Source organism: Sceloporus undulatus, chromosome 3 (assembly GCF_019175285.1).
Source record: "Sceloporus undulatus isolate JIND9_A2432 ecotype Alabama chromosome 3, SceUnd_v1.1, whole genome shotgun sequence".
Taxonomy (NCBI): Eukaryota; Metazoa; Chordata; class Lepidosauria; order Squamata; family Phrynosomatidae; genus Sceloporus; species Sceloporus undulatus.
In genome coordinates this window covers 271,991,737-272,006,633 of record NC_056524.1, presented here as the reverse complement: position 1 = coordinate 272,006,633, position 14,897 = coordinate 271,991,737, and positions in this window count along the sequence as shown.

Below are 14,897 nucleotides of genomic sequence, written 5' to 3'. Positions count from 1 at the left end.
GTTATATACTAGAGGGGACAAGTAAGCATAAAAATGACCAGCTTCTGTAAGTAGCACTTTTGGGGGCAGTTGCCTGTTAGTTCAAGCATGCACCTTGTTTACGCCTAATGGTATCCTTTTCTTTCCCCCATGCTTTCAATCGAAAGTGTTCTCTGTTTCAACTCCAGTAGGACACATGTACTTCATTCTGTTATGGCTGGCATTTCAACCAAGAGTAAGCTGCAGTTAGAGCTTTGGAAAACTAATAGAAAAATAATGTGGCTTTCTTATTGATGACTGGAGGAATGGTGAAAGTTGTTGAGATTTCAAAGGGAAGGAGAGTACCTTCTTTGGACTACCAAGCATACGAGCAACAAGCTAAAGAGATGTGTTTTGGTCAGTAGGGAGTTAACATATGACAGCTTTTGGGGGTAGAAGTCACCTCAGTGACAGAACTTTGTCCAGTCAAACAACTGAAGAGGAACTTTTAGTGGGACTGAAAAGAGCTCTCAATGTGAAGATGAGGTATGCCGCTTCAGTGCATGGTCCAAACATCGAGTTCTTCATCCCTGTCTCATGAAAATGGTGTGGGGTGGCTTTGCATCGGCCTTCTCTGGGAGGTTGTTTGCCCCTTCTTGTTGTTCTTCAGCTGCCACATCTTAAACTCTATTTCTGATTTAGTTTGAGAGTTTGAGAAAGCTAAAGCACAGAATGAACTCAGGCTTGCTAGAGAGGTTAAGAACAACAAAAAGGGCTTTTTTGCATATGTCCGCAGCAAAAGGAAGAAGAAGGAAATGGTAGGGCCACTGCATGGAGAAGATGACAAAATGCTAACAGAAGACAGAGAAAAGGCAGAATTACTCAACACCTTCTTTGCCTCAGTCTTCTCAGAAAAGGCAAAGGGTGCTCAACCTGAGGATAATGGAGCAGAGGACAGAATAGGGGAATTTCAGCACAGAATAAGTAAAGAGATAGTACAGGAATACCTGTTTAACCTAATGAATTTAAGTCTCCAGGACCAGGTGAGCTACATCCAAGGGTATTAAAAGAACTGACAAATGTAATATCGGGGCCATTAGCAATAATCTTTGAAAACTCCTGGAGAACAGGAGAAGTCCCAGCAGACTGAAGGAGGGCAAACGTCCTTATCTTCAAAAAGGGGAAGAAAGAGGATCCAAACAATTATTGTCCAGTTAGTCTGACATCAATCCCAGGAAAGATTCTGGAGCAGATCATTAAACAGAGAGTCTGTGAACATCTAGAAGGCAATGCCATAATCACAAAAAGTCAACATGGGTTTCAGAGAAACAAGTCATGCCAGACAAATCTGATCTCTTTCTTTGATAAAATTACCAGCTTGGTAGATGAAGGGAATGCAGTGGATATAGTATATCTTGATTTCAGTAAGGCCTTTGACAAAGTTCCCCATGACATTCTTGCAAACAAGCTTGTAAAATGTGGGCTAGACAAAGCAACTGTTAAGTGGATCTGTAACTGGACGAATCCAAAGGGTGCTCAACAATGGCTCCTCTTCTTCATCCTGGAGAGAAGTGACCAGTGGGGTCCCACAAGGCTCTGTCCTCAGGCCAGTTCTATTCAACATCTTTATCAATGACCTGGATGACAGAATTGGGAGCACACTTATCAAATTTGCAGATGACACCAAATTAGGAGGAATAGCTAATACTCCAGAGGACAGGATCAACATTCAAAATGATCTGAATAGACTAGAAAGCTGGGCCAAAGCTAACAAAATGAAATTTAACACCGAGAAATGTAAGGTACTGCACTTAGGGCAGAAAAATAAAATGCACAGATATAGGATGGGGGACACCTGGTTGAATGAAACTACATGTGAAAGGGATCTAGGAGTCCAAGTAGACCACAAGTTGAACATGAGCGAACAGTGTGATGCGGCAGCTAAAAAGGCCAATGCAATTTTAGGCTGCATCAATAAAAGTATTGTGTCTAAATCAAGAGAAGTAATAGTGCCACTGTATTCTGCTCTGGTCAGGCCTCACCTCGAATATTGTGTCCAGTTCTGGGCCCCACAATTCAAAAAGGACATTGAGGGGCTTTCTAAACTGCCCTTTGGGACGTCCGGAGGACGTCCCATTTTAAAAAAGGGGCCCTATTTTTAGGGGTCCGCAACCTTTTTGAGCCGGGTGCCGGGTCGCTGTCCCTCAGATAACTGGGGGGCCGAAGCCAAAAAATAAATTATTAAATAATTTTTTAAAAATTAAATATATAAATAAACCAGGACAAATGTAGGACAAAATTTTCAAATAGAAGACACTTTTTTTAAAAAAAATGGAGGACATGTGAAAAAATTTGCTGATTTTTTAAAAAATGTTAATATAAATACATGTTTCTGAGGCTTCTATAGACAATTGCCCCCCAAAGGCCTTGGTGGCAATCGGCGGCAGGACCAGGCTGGGGCCGGTCCCAAGGCCTTGCCGGGCCGCATCTGGCCCACGGGCCGCAGGTTGCCTACCCCTGCCTATGAGGAACGCCTTAGGGAGCTGGGTATGTTTAGCCTGGAGAAAAGAAGGTTAAGAGGTGATATGATAGCCCTGTTTAAATATTTGAAGGGATGTCATATTGAGGTGGGAGCAAGCTTGTTTTCTGCTGCTCCAGAGACTAGGACCCGGAGCAATGGATGCAAGCTGCAGGAAAAGAGATTCCACCTCAACATTAGGAGGAACTTCTTGACAGTAAGGGCTGTTTGACAGTGGAACACACTCCTTCCTCGGAGTGTAGTGGAGTCTCCCTCCTTGGAGGTCTTCAAACAGAGGCTGGATGGCCATCTGTCAGGGATGCTTTGATCTGGATTTCCTGCATGGCAGGGGGTTGGACTGGATGGCCCTTGCGGTCTCTTCCAACTCTATGATTCTATGACTAAATAAAGATGTGCTGTGTTAAGGGGGCAGCATCTGTCCACTGGGATGGCACCATTTGCTCTTGTCTTTTGTTAGTACAGTTGTCCTTCCTAATTCACAGGGGATCCGTTCTGGCACCCGCCACCAATCCGGAAAAATGCAAATATTCAAGTCACCATTGGTTACAATGGTGGCATGCTTGAGCACGTGTGCCATTTTGTGACTCCCCGCTCCACAAAGGAGCGAGACTGCGGACTCCAAGTACACAAACAGGGAGGTACAAATGTAAATACTTGAGAAGCAAAGTTCCTTGAATTGTGCTAATGTCAAAGCAGTCTTTCCTAAGTTGTTGCCTTCCATATGTTTGGCACCACTATGTAATCTAGACTGGTGGATGGGATCCAACATAATTCATGTCATCCAGCACATTTAGTGGGCACCCCAGTTGTGAAAGGTTGTAGTATAGTTTTTAGTGATCGGTGGATGAGATTCAGCAGAGTTCTGCACCTCTCCCCATGTGGAGGAGAATTGTGCAAAACTGTTGTGCAAAATAGATTGATGCAGATTTCAAAAAAAGAATGGAGGCTGAAGAATGTAGGTTACTTTCCTGTGGAATTTTTTTTCCTCCAAAGAGGAACAATCTTGCCCTACTGTCTATACTGAGTTGAGTTTCGTTCTACCTAGGGAATATCCAAAGCTAATGCTGAGTGAAGCAGCCTGTTGTGCCACAATGCTTTGTCAGCAAATAGAAGCTGGTTTCTTTGTTGGCCCAGGTTTCCATGGAGTGCTTGCTTTGGTCAAGCTGTTAGCTGATCTGAATTTTTATTTTGCTCATTAGATGCTGCAGTTCACTGTGAATCCACTGTGAAATTTCAACAGGATTAAATCTGCAATGAGAGACCCATCTGCATTCTCTGGGTTTGCTTGGAATCCAAGGTTGTGTGGGGAACTGATCGAAGGTGCCTGTTAAATATCTGTGAGGCTTAGCCTCTTGGAACTCTTCTGCATAATTCACTGGCTTAGCAAAGTGAAGTGTATAACCTGACCCACTCTCCAGGGGCATGGCGAAGACAGAGTCAACAAAACCAAGGGTAGGGAGAAGTGCGGTCTCCCCTTCCAGCAGTCCAGATTCTGTTCCGGTTGCAAATGCCTTGTGGGCTCATTAGTATCCCTGCCACAGCAGCAGCATCGCTCCTTTGGTGCACTCCCAGTAGGCACAGGACATAGGCAGGGAGAAAAGAAAAGCAGTTCAGGTGTCAGCTCTTCATTGCCTGTTTCAAACACCCTACTTCAGCATTTGGCTTTGACAGAGAAAGACTTGTCTCTACCAGGTGATGCAGCTCTTTGGTCCATGTCTTCTTGTCCTTGTGTGCCTTCAAATTGTTTCCAACTTCAGGCTACAAGGCCACCTATCACAGGGTTTTCTTGGCCAGATTTGTTCAGAGGAGGTTTGTCGTCGTCGTTGTTGTTGTTGTTGTTGTTGTTGTTGTGTGCCTTCAAGAAGTTTCCCACTTATGGCAACCTTAAGGCAAACCTATCATGGGGTTTTCTTGGCAAGATTTGTTCAGATTATTTTCATGTATTTTTTTCTTTTGACAGGCCATTTCCTCCTCCTCCTTGGCACCTATTGCCTTGCCAGCAATATTAAGTCCCCCAAGCAGCACTTCCCAGTGAGACTGGCTTCCTACCTTCCTTTTTGTCCCCAGGTGCAGCAAGCATGTCTTGGAGGTGCTGATTGCTTGGCTTAGGTGTTTAGGCCTGCAGGGGCATAGCCTTCCAAATGAAGAGTCTTGATTGGTCTGCAGAGGCAAAGTTGTGACAGTGTGCCTTGTGACTGGCAGAAGAGGAGAGAGAAAGTTTTTACTTGCTGTGGAAGATGGGCACTTGGGGTACCTCTGCACTGTAGAAATAATGCAATTCAACATCACTTTAACTGCCATGGGTCCATCCTATAAAATCCAGGGACTTGTAGTTCTGTCAGGCACCAGCACTTTTTGGCAGAGAAAGCAAAAGATCTTGTAAAACTACAAATTCCTGGATTCTATAGGAGGAAGCTACAGCACTTAAAGTAGTGCCAAACTGCATTATTTATACAGTGTAAATGTATCCTTGGTCTGTGTCATAGATACGTGTCTTGGAAGGATGCGGAGGAGGATGCTTTTTTTCTTAATTATCTTTATTCACCAAGTATATTTACATTTTCATTTACTGTGTCATAGATTCGTGCCTTGGAAGGGTGAGGATGAGGATGAAGTTTATTTCTTACTTGCCTCTCCCTTAGGTAGAAGCAGGGAACAACAACAAATCAGCATTGCACAACAGCAGTTAAAAACACGTCAATTAAAACTTACAACAGCTTAAAAGGACAAATAAGACATGCACATGTTAAAACAATCCACATTTAAAATTCATCATGTAAATTCACAGTTTAACAATCATCTGGATAAGCCTGTTGGAAGAGACTGGTCTTTAATGCTGTTTTAAATTTGGACAGCGCATTCAGCTGTCAAATCTCTTCCAGCAGGTCATTCCACAGTTTAGGGGCGGCTGAAGAAAAAGTCCTCTGGCTGATATTTGCCAACCTAGTCCTGGCTGACAGGAGTAAATGTCCGTGTGACAGATGACATAGCCAAAGAAAGCCCTGAGTTAGAGTTCACAGAAGCTTTCTTTCTTTCTTTCTTTCTTAACTACCAATACTGAGAATGCCAGTGGTTCTCCCATCACAGACTGGGAGTTGTTGCCTCCTCAAAGGATCTATCTAATACCTTCCCTGTTCATAAAACATCAGGGAGAATTGTGGCACTTCAAAGGCAGATTTATTGTGTTGTTCACTAGGGTAGATGTAAGTCTGTTTCATCAGATGTGGGAAATGTTGGTTGGTAGGCTGAATTGGTGACATGGAGGTGCTGAAGGTGGAAACCCCTGCAAACATTGGGTCCCTTTCATGGCATTTCACAGTGACCTGTTCAAAAGGAGTACTTGATGATCATACTGTCTTTTAATTACATTTTGATAATGTCATGCTTCTAGGTTGAAAAGAAGCCCCTCCCCCCAGTCTGACAAAGCCTAAACTGTTTAAATTGAGTTGGTTGATCATCATTAGCATAGTGAAACTAGAAAGCTAGTATTATCATAAACTACTGATATTACAAATGAGTCATTCTATTCTTATTTTGAATATTTTGAGCTCTGCTATTGCTGTTGTTCCCATTTTATGACCTCTTAGCTCATATTCCTTTCCCCACAAGTGTGTGAGTATGAAAGAGTGTGTTTCAACTGAAGATCATGCAACATGGAGTTGGCAAAATAGTTCCCAGTCCTGGGTGAGGGAAAACCAGGATTGATTGGTTTAAACCAGGTTGATTGTTGTTAAATTTACTGTTGTTTTCATTTCGTTTTTTAGAGTCTGGCTATTATGTTTTCCAATCCTCTTACTAGGGATAAAACGGGGTGGTGGGGGCGGGAGTTTTTAATCTTGGGCTTTTGGGGTTTTGCTCCAGGCCTTCACCTTTCTAAGCCTACCTATATCCAAGCAAGATAAAATTTGGATGATAAATTGCAGAATTCCCCAGCAGCGTGGCCATTGGCCATGCTTGCTCAGGCTTCTGGGAGCTGATATCCTAAAAAGCAACTTTTTCATCCTCTGGGTTAAGTTCAGCAACCTTTTGCTGAAAACTTGCTGTTCTGGCATCCACATTTCTTTCTCCTACACATCCAACACCACATCTTCTCTGACCACATTACAAAATATGCACATGTCACTACCAAAGACAGAATGTCACTTTCTAATAGCATCACTTGGAATAAAGCGTTTTTTGTCTCTCCTCATCCAGGTGAACAGCCCTTGAGAAGAGTAGCAGACCTTGCCAACCAAATGCTGTTAAGGAGATGCTCGCTGGGGAGCAGCCTCTGTTCTTGATTTAACTGTCGCCTTTGTATTCACCTGGCAGAAAGCGGCAGGCAAGAGCCTGCTAGCATCGCTGCAGTATTCTTAAATTGTTCTTCTTGGCTGCACAGCTGGCTACCCAGCAAAATATTCCCTTGGTTTCCTAACCCTGCCAGAGTCTCTGATTTGGTGCATTGATGCCAGGAATGTTGAATTTCTCAAATGGATTGGATGCAGACTTGGAAAAACCCTCTGCACTCCAGAGAGGAATGCTGCAAAATTCAAAACAGCCAGAAGGAGACCTGACTTCTTTTGCTATTCTTGTCGTTTAAGAAGGAGTATCGGCGGGTGGGTTTTTTTTGGGGGGGGGGGGGTGCTAAACGATGAAAGGAATGGTTTAGTTCAGCTCTTGGGAAATAATGATGACTTTGGATGATGATGTGTAGTCAAGGCTGACAGCCAGACCTCTGGAAACAGGGCACTGGCACCAAGGAATTAGAATGTGTTGCTCAATGCTTTTTAGGGCCTTTGTTTAAAAATCTGACACTGACAGTTTGAAAACTGAGGATGAAGCTTAAGAACTGGAAAGTTGTCTTATGTCATATTCTTTCTATGTTTAATGTCTAATGATGCAAAATTCTCAAGTATCCAGTCACCTGGGCTCTTACAAACATGAATTTTATCTTTCCCCACCTGTGCAAAATGTTATATTTTTGTTGCTGTTGTCTGAGGAGTGTGAGGATTAATTCTTGTTCCATCAAAATGCCCAATTGAGGGATTGGATGGCAAGCTGGTGCTTTTGTTTGGCATAGTTTTGTGGGCATATTTGTTGATGCTGGCCTGGGAGTAGAGAACAATTTAAAAATTATTGTTATGAACTTAAGGGGACTATAGGCTTTTTTTTCCCTTTCAGAAACAACTAACCAGCCCCATATTACATTGGGAAATACTTTTGAAAAGCCCTTCCCTATGTCTTGAATGCAAAGCTTGGAAAAATTACTCTTTAGCTTCTACTTTCCACAATCCCCTAGTCACCATGGAAGTTGTAGTCCAAAAATAACTTTTAAAAATTCTGCTGAAAGTCACTTGTACAAAACATGTGTTGTTGCTGAAGTGATGATTTCCTATGCTTACAAGATCCTGGAGTTTCAAGGGATTTAAGTCTTTTGCAGTGAAAATAATATAGAAACTTGAGGCATCCTTCATGCACTGCAGCCCATTTGCAGCCTGCCATGTCAAATAAAACTTGTCAGTCTTGAAGGTGCCACAAGGCTCTTCAATATTACCTTTAAAAGCACTTTAGGTTTTGGCCTCTAAGAGGTTTCAGTAATAGGGAAGGTGAAAGAAAGCACATGAAATATTAGCTTTTATTCTGCCAATAAGCACCATTAAGCTGAAAGTTTTCATGCTTTGTTGAGTAGTTGTGTTACTGTTTTGGTAACTGGTCGAACTATTTGCCTGGATCAGACCTGATAATGCATGGATGATGGTTCGTCTTCATGTCTTTTGGCCAATTCACTCTCAGTTCCCAAGCATAAGCTTTGGAGACACTTTTTTAAAGAATCCCTGCTGGTTACTTATAAAGCTGTATATTTCCTTGAAGAAAGCTATTTTAAAAAATCCAGGCTGAAACATGTTGGGCTGTTTTCAAGAATAAAATAAATTTCTTTTTCCAATACCCCGAGACTTTGTCTCTTTTCCACGTCACGAATAAAAAGGAATCCAGGCATTCCTGCACCTGCCACTTTGAGTTATGTGGAGAAAGGGCAAATGTGGATGCATCAGTGATGAAATACAAAGCAAATTGGTTAACAAAGACCAATCGATGAATCTGAAAAGTCTTTAAAGTTGGTTGACCTAAACATTCAGAGTTTGTTGTTTAATTTGGTTCTTTGCCTCTTTTCAGCTGTTGAATGAAGAAAGGAAGGCTGGTAATGTGTGGCTTCAAGTTGTTTCTGACTTATGACCACCCTATCATGTGGTTTTCTTGGCAAGATTTTTTCAGAGGTGGGTTGTCTTGCCTTCCTCCTTAATTTATCTTCACATCAACCCTGTGAGGTAGGTCAGGGTTATAAAGTGATTGGCCAAAGGTCACCCAATAACTTGAATGGCTCAAGCAGAGACTAGAACTTGAATCTCACGTGGTCACACTATGTATCATCTTCAGTTGAAGAGAAGAAACAGGTAGTGGATGTCTGTCATATTTGTCGGGCTTTTCACTCGGTGTATGTCTGCTGCTTGTATGGGTCTCCTCCTCTGAAAGAACCTGTTTGTCTTTTGATATCCCCACAAGCTGGTTTCTCTGTTTTCAGTTTGAGAATTTCCCAGGAACATTCAAGATGCTTCTTTTGACTTCAGGTATTTCAATTGCCATCATGGTTCAGTACCTAATGCCATGGTGCCATCTTCAGATGACTCTGGCCTCACGGTTGTTTTGTCAGCACCAGCTGCTTCAACCTTGATTCAAAGGTTCTCAAATTAAAATCTCAGTTACAAAAATTGAACCTTCAAAATCTCAAGAGTAAGAGGAATAAGTATAGTAAGCCTACAAATTCCAACTTCCAACCAGTCTCAGCCTTCTCTAATTTTGACTTTTGCTATTCATTGTGGACAATGAAAAGAGATACAGTGGTCCCTCCACATTTGCTGGGGTTACGGTTGAAGGACCCCTGTGAATGTTGAAAAACCACAAATGAATGAATGAAATTTTATTTCTAGACCGCTATTCCTTGCAGATCACAGCGGTTTACAAAAACACCATCAAAACCAATACATAGCCCAACAATACAAAAACCAACCCATACCATTTAAAAACAATACAAGGGAGGGCTTTTCTTCTTCAGGCAGGCAGTTGGGCTTCTATTCTTTTTATCAGAGAACACCTCTCTAGGAACCTCTAGGACAATGCAACTCTGTAGTCAACATCCTCCAGAAATTGATCATAGAATCATGCTGGAGGACTTACAAATGCCCAGAGAAGTGTTTTCTCTAGGAACTTCTAGGATCTCCAGCACAACTCTATGGTCAACCGCTGGTAGAGTTGTGCTGGATGACTTAGAAATGCCTAGAGAGAACATATTAATCAAAACCGCAAATAATCAAATCCATGAAAGTCAAAGCCACAAATATAGAGGGCCAACTGAATTTTAAATGGCAATTCCTAGCTGTAGTACCTCCCATAGAAGTCAGTGGGACCTGCTTCTGAGTAGACATATTGTATATACTTAACAATAAGTCAACTTATACAGGAGGTTATACAAAGTCAGGTTTGGGGGCCAAACTTATGGATTTTGATACAACCCATGGATAAGTCAAGGGTTAAATTTAGGGGCATATAACAAAGAATGTAAAGGATGAAGCAAAAAAAAAAAAATCATGCCAAGGAACTTACAAAATTCTGGCAGGCATGACTATTTCTGTTCACCCTAAAGGTGGATGAGAGTAAAGGAGGATGGTACTTTTTTTAGGTAGAGAGATTAAGGTCTCTCTCTTTCACCAGGGGATGGTTCCTTTTTTATAAGAGCTAAAGTACAGTACTTAGATTGATCTATGGATGTCTACCCAGTTTTTTGGGGTCACTTTTTGGACTAAAATTTCTAGACTTAGACACGAGCATATACAGTATATAGAATTGTTTTGCTAAAAGATTTGAGCTATAGCTGCTGAAAATGTGGGCTCATATTATGGAGAATCATTTGATTCCTTCCTTTGGATTTTCTAATACCCAATACATCCAGGGCAGGCTGTGTCCAGTCCAAATGCCAGATGGACAAGCGAGGAAGAGACTGCTCATTTTTTTGCCCTCTCCCGCACCCCTGCTTAGAATTGCCTTCCATAGCCTGTTTTGATGATGATGATGATGATGATGATGATGATGATGATGATAATTTTTATTTCTATCTTCCCGCCTCTCCCCATGGATCAAAGCGGGATCACAACAAGGTTAAAATCACACAGTTAAAATTACAACAACATTAAAGCCACAATAAAATAAAAACATAAAACCTAAAAAACATCAAATCTAAAACAGTAGCATTCATCAATCAAGGGGTCAGCTGGACTCGTTCCATACTAATGATCTTCATAGGAGGTCAGGAGGATAAGCACGGCGAAAGAGTTCTGTCTTTACTGCCTTCTTAAAGATTTCTAGAGATGTAATAAGGCAGGTCTCTTCTAAGAGTCCATTCCAAAGTTTGGGGGCAGCTATACTAAATGCCTTCAGGGAAGTAGAAACATGTTTGGATGATGGTATTTCCAGCAAATTCTTCCCACTTGTTCTAAGAGTGCGGGGCGGATTATATAGGGAGATGCGTTCCCGTAAGTAACCCGGACCCAAGCCATGTAGGGCTTTAAAGGTAATGACCAACACCTTGTACTGTGCCCGGAAGCTAATTGGGAGCCAGTGTAGATCTTTCAAGATAGGTGTTATATGGTCAAATCTCGAAGAGTTAGTGACCAGCCTGGCTGCCGCGTTTTACACTACAGTAATTGAAGCTTCCGAACTTGATACAAGGATAGCCCCATGTAGAGCGCATTGCAGAAATCAAGACGAGAGATTACCAGAGCGTGTACTACAGCTTCAAGGTCCTTTCGGTCGAGGTAGGGACACAGTTGGCATATCAACCGAAGTTGGTACCAAGCACTTCTGGTTTTGTTCTTGTTCCATTTACGGAGTAGAGGTTACGTCCTTGCCTCCATTTTCATAAGATGTGAAACAGCTTGGGGAGGGTGATTTTGAAGGGAGAAAAGGTGAAGCCAGCAGCCAGTGTGGTGTAGTGGTTTGAATGTTGGACTGTGACTCTGGAGATCAGGGTTTGATTCCCAGCTCCGCCATGAAACCCACTGGGTCACCTTGGGCAAGTCACATGCTCTCAGCCTCAGGGGAAGGCAATGCCAAATCTCCTCTGATCTGTAGCCATTGGACTGCAGTTTCCAGCACCTATGGCCAGCATATTCAGTAATTAGAAATGCTGAGAGTAACAATACAGCATCTGGAGCTCTACATGATTTCCACTGCAGGTTAAGCATTTCCCCAGAAAGTGCACATGACCTTTGGGGGGCCTCCAAGTGCGGCCTCTTAAGATCCCAAATTAAAAATATTTAAATCTGGGGATTACACTGGGCTGACATTTCAGGAGATTTTTGTCCAAAAATCACCCCAAATGGGCCCATATCACAGGAATTTGCTTCTCTGACCTTCTGAGCTGCCAAACCCCCACCCAGTGTAAACTAAATCTTAAAAAAGCAGCCAAAATGGGGACCAGAAGTGACATTGCATCACTTTAGGGAAGCCAAAATGCACTGGTACAGATCACTGGGTACGCAACTGTCCTTGCCTCCTGCGCAGTTGCCCACTCTGTTCTAAATGTTTAAAAATAAAGAAGGAATGCATGCCTGTGTGTTGTGAAACTTGTCAAGAATCCCATCTGCAAATCAAGGGAGATGTTAGACTCCTGAAGGCATTGCAGTGAGTGTTCCCTGCTGTTCCATCAGTTTGCACTTGAAGAATTAGAGGTAACTTGACATTTGATGGACATCCAGAAGCTTTCCTTGGTTACGGGCTGCTTTTCCATCATGATGTGGCTGACATCCTCCTCTGACAGACATCTTTCAAACAGAGCACTGGTGTTCAGGCCTTCTTAAGGTGGCTTCTGTGACTTAATGATACTTAACACCCTCTGGATTCTGCCTGCAGGTCTCTGCTGTTCTTCTACAGATAAGAATCTTTCTATTTTTAACTGCAGTCTTTCTTCTCCTCAGATAGAAGAATCGCTAAACCAATTAAACACATTAGGAGATAACCACGCATTCGGATCTGGTTCAGGATGTTTTAGTTTTTGCATGGCGTAACGTGTTCTGGTAGCCAACCTTCTCCCAGTTAGATAAGCTGCTAACTAGATCTTCAAGGGAGCAGCTGCTCTCTCTGTCATTCCAAGATTTCTTCTTTCTTTTCCAAGTGGTTGCAGACAGACAGTTGTACGTACACAATCTGCACTTTCCTATTCCTTTTTTTCAAATCCTGTATATTTCTCCCCCAAGGTGTGTTGCAATTTGTGGGAGAAATTTCTCCTGTCAAAGAGAGAGAGCTGCTTGTGCAACTCGCTCTGCGATGGAGATGCTCTTCATCATGGGGCTCTTGCGCTTTCTCTAGCCATTTTTTTTTCTCCATTGAGCTTTTGGGAGAAGTAGCTGAGAGGTTAAATATAGTTCAGTTGAATGAGGGGGGAAAATTTTGCATACAAAAGAGGGCAGATTTGTTTCATGATGTCTCTAGCTGAAAGAATTGGGAGTTTGGGAAAGGGAAGGGAGACCTAGTTGAAATTGATTCAGAGCTTTGAAAAATTACTTATTTGGTTTATAACTCCAGAATCTCTCAGTGCAGGGTGGGAAATTCTGAGAATTGTAATCCAAAACCCAACTTTTCCAAGCTGAATCATATTGGGCTAGTTAGATGGATATGGGACACAGACAGATGGCTCTGTAATTGGTTGAAAAACTGCTTGAAGAGTCATCATCACTAGGTGCCCTTCAAAATGAAAGTTACTAGAGGGTAGATTTCAACTGAACATTAGAAGGAATTTCTTGACAGAGCTGTTTGGCAATGGAACCAGTTGCCTGATCTGGATATCTTCAAAAAGAGGCTGGACAGCTACCTGCTATTGGGGATGCCCTAACTAGAAATCCTGCACTGAGACCTGATGAGCCCCTTCCAACTCTATGAGTCTGTAACTCTATTCTGTAACTCTCTAGTTGGGCTTGGTATAAGGCTTCTTCGCACAAAGGAACTTTGCTTCTTCCAAAAACGTAACAAATACTATTGCCACTTGCATAAAATTGAAGGGATGGAAGGATTGCTGACCAATAGAGCTTTTAAATTGTTTTAAATTCATGCTGTTTTATTAGAATTGTTTATTTAATTGCTTTTAGCTTGGCTTTTTTTTAAATGTTATTATTGGATTTTAGCTGTGTTTTGCTTTAATCTCTGTTGTCAGCTGCTTTGGGTCCCATATTGGGAGAAAGCTAGATTCTAAATTAAAGTACAGTGGTACCCCGGGTTACGAAATTAATCCGTTCCGCGGAGCCCTTCGTAACCCGAAAGATTTCGCAACCCGAAAAAGCCATAGGCGCTAGCGCTAAAAGCCGTGATTTTGTGCAAAAAAGCGCCGAAAAGCACCAAAAATTTTTTCGTAAGCCGAAAAAAAAAACCGTAACCCGGAAACAGTTTTTTCCTATGGGATTTTTTCGTAAGGCGGTGCTTTCGTATCCCGGGGTACCACTGTAAAATGAATATTTGAGGATTGTCCAAAACTCACAGCAGCCATGGGCATGGCACAAGGCCCCAGTTTGGTGGTAAAGCCCACACTGTATTTTGAAACAGTCCAAATTTGAGCCTGCTCTCTCCAGTTCATAAAGACTCAAACACCAGTGGCCTTTTCCCACTACAAAAACTATAATGCTGCAATTCCACTTTAATTGCCAGCACTCCAACCTGTGGAATCCTAGAATTGGTAGTTTAGGGAAGAGCAGAATTGTTAGCCAGAAAGCTCTAGTGCCTCATCAAACTGCAAACATAGAATGCAGGCTTGACAGTTAAACTGGAATGATAGTAGTGTGAATGGGCTGCAGGTTAAGAGTGAGACCTCTCTGTGGATTGTCAGTGCCAGGCTATTAGATCTGGGCTCTGTAACAAGTGCAAACCATATTCATGCCTCATTAGCGCTAGGTATGGTGGTGCACCATCTAACATCTCCTCAGCATGGTGTAAATGTACATATGTCGACCCATGCTAGGCTGAAGTGCATGCCCTCCCTTCAGCTTACTGAAAATCCTCTGCAGTTCTCCAATTCTTTGCTTTTTGGGGACAGAGTAAGATCAGAGATGTGGCTGGCTACATCCCTGCAGCCAGCTGCAAAATGATTATAGCAGGGCTGTGACCCCTGGGGCACCTTGGCAGATCTCAGGGCCGAAGCAGACAGCCCAGAAGGAGCAGTCTCTGATGACAAATGCTCCAGGATCATGGCAACCAGACAGCCCACTCCCAAAGCGGGCCGCAGCTGCAGTCCCAAACAGGTCTCCAGCAGGAGCAGATTAAATCTGCTCTTTTTGCCAACAGCTTTGAGCTGCTGTAGGCATCCTTGGAGTGGCTTCCAGCC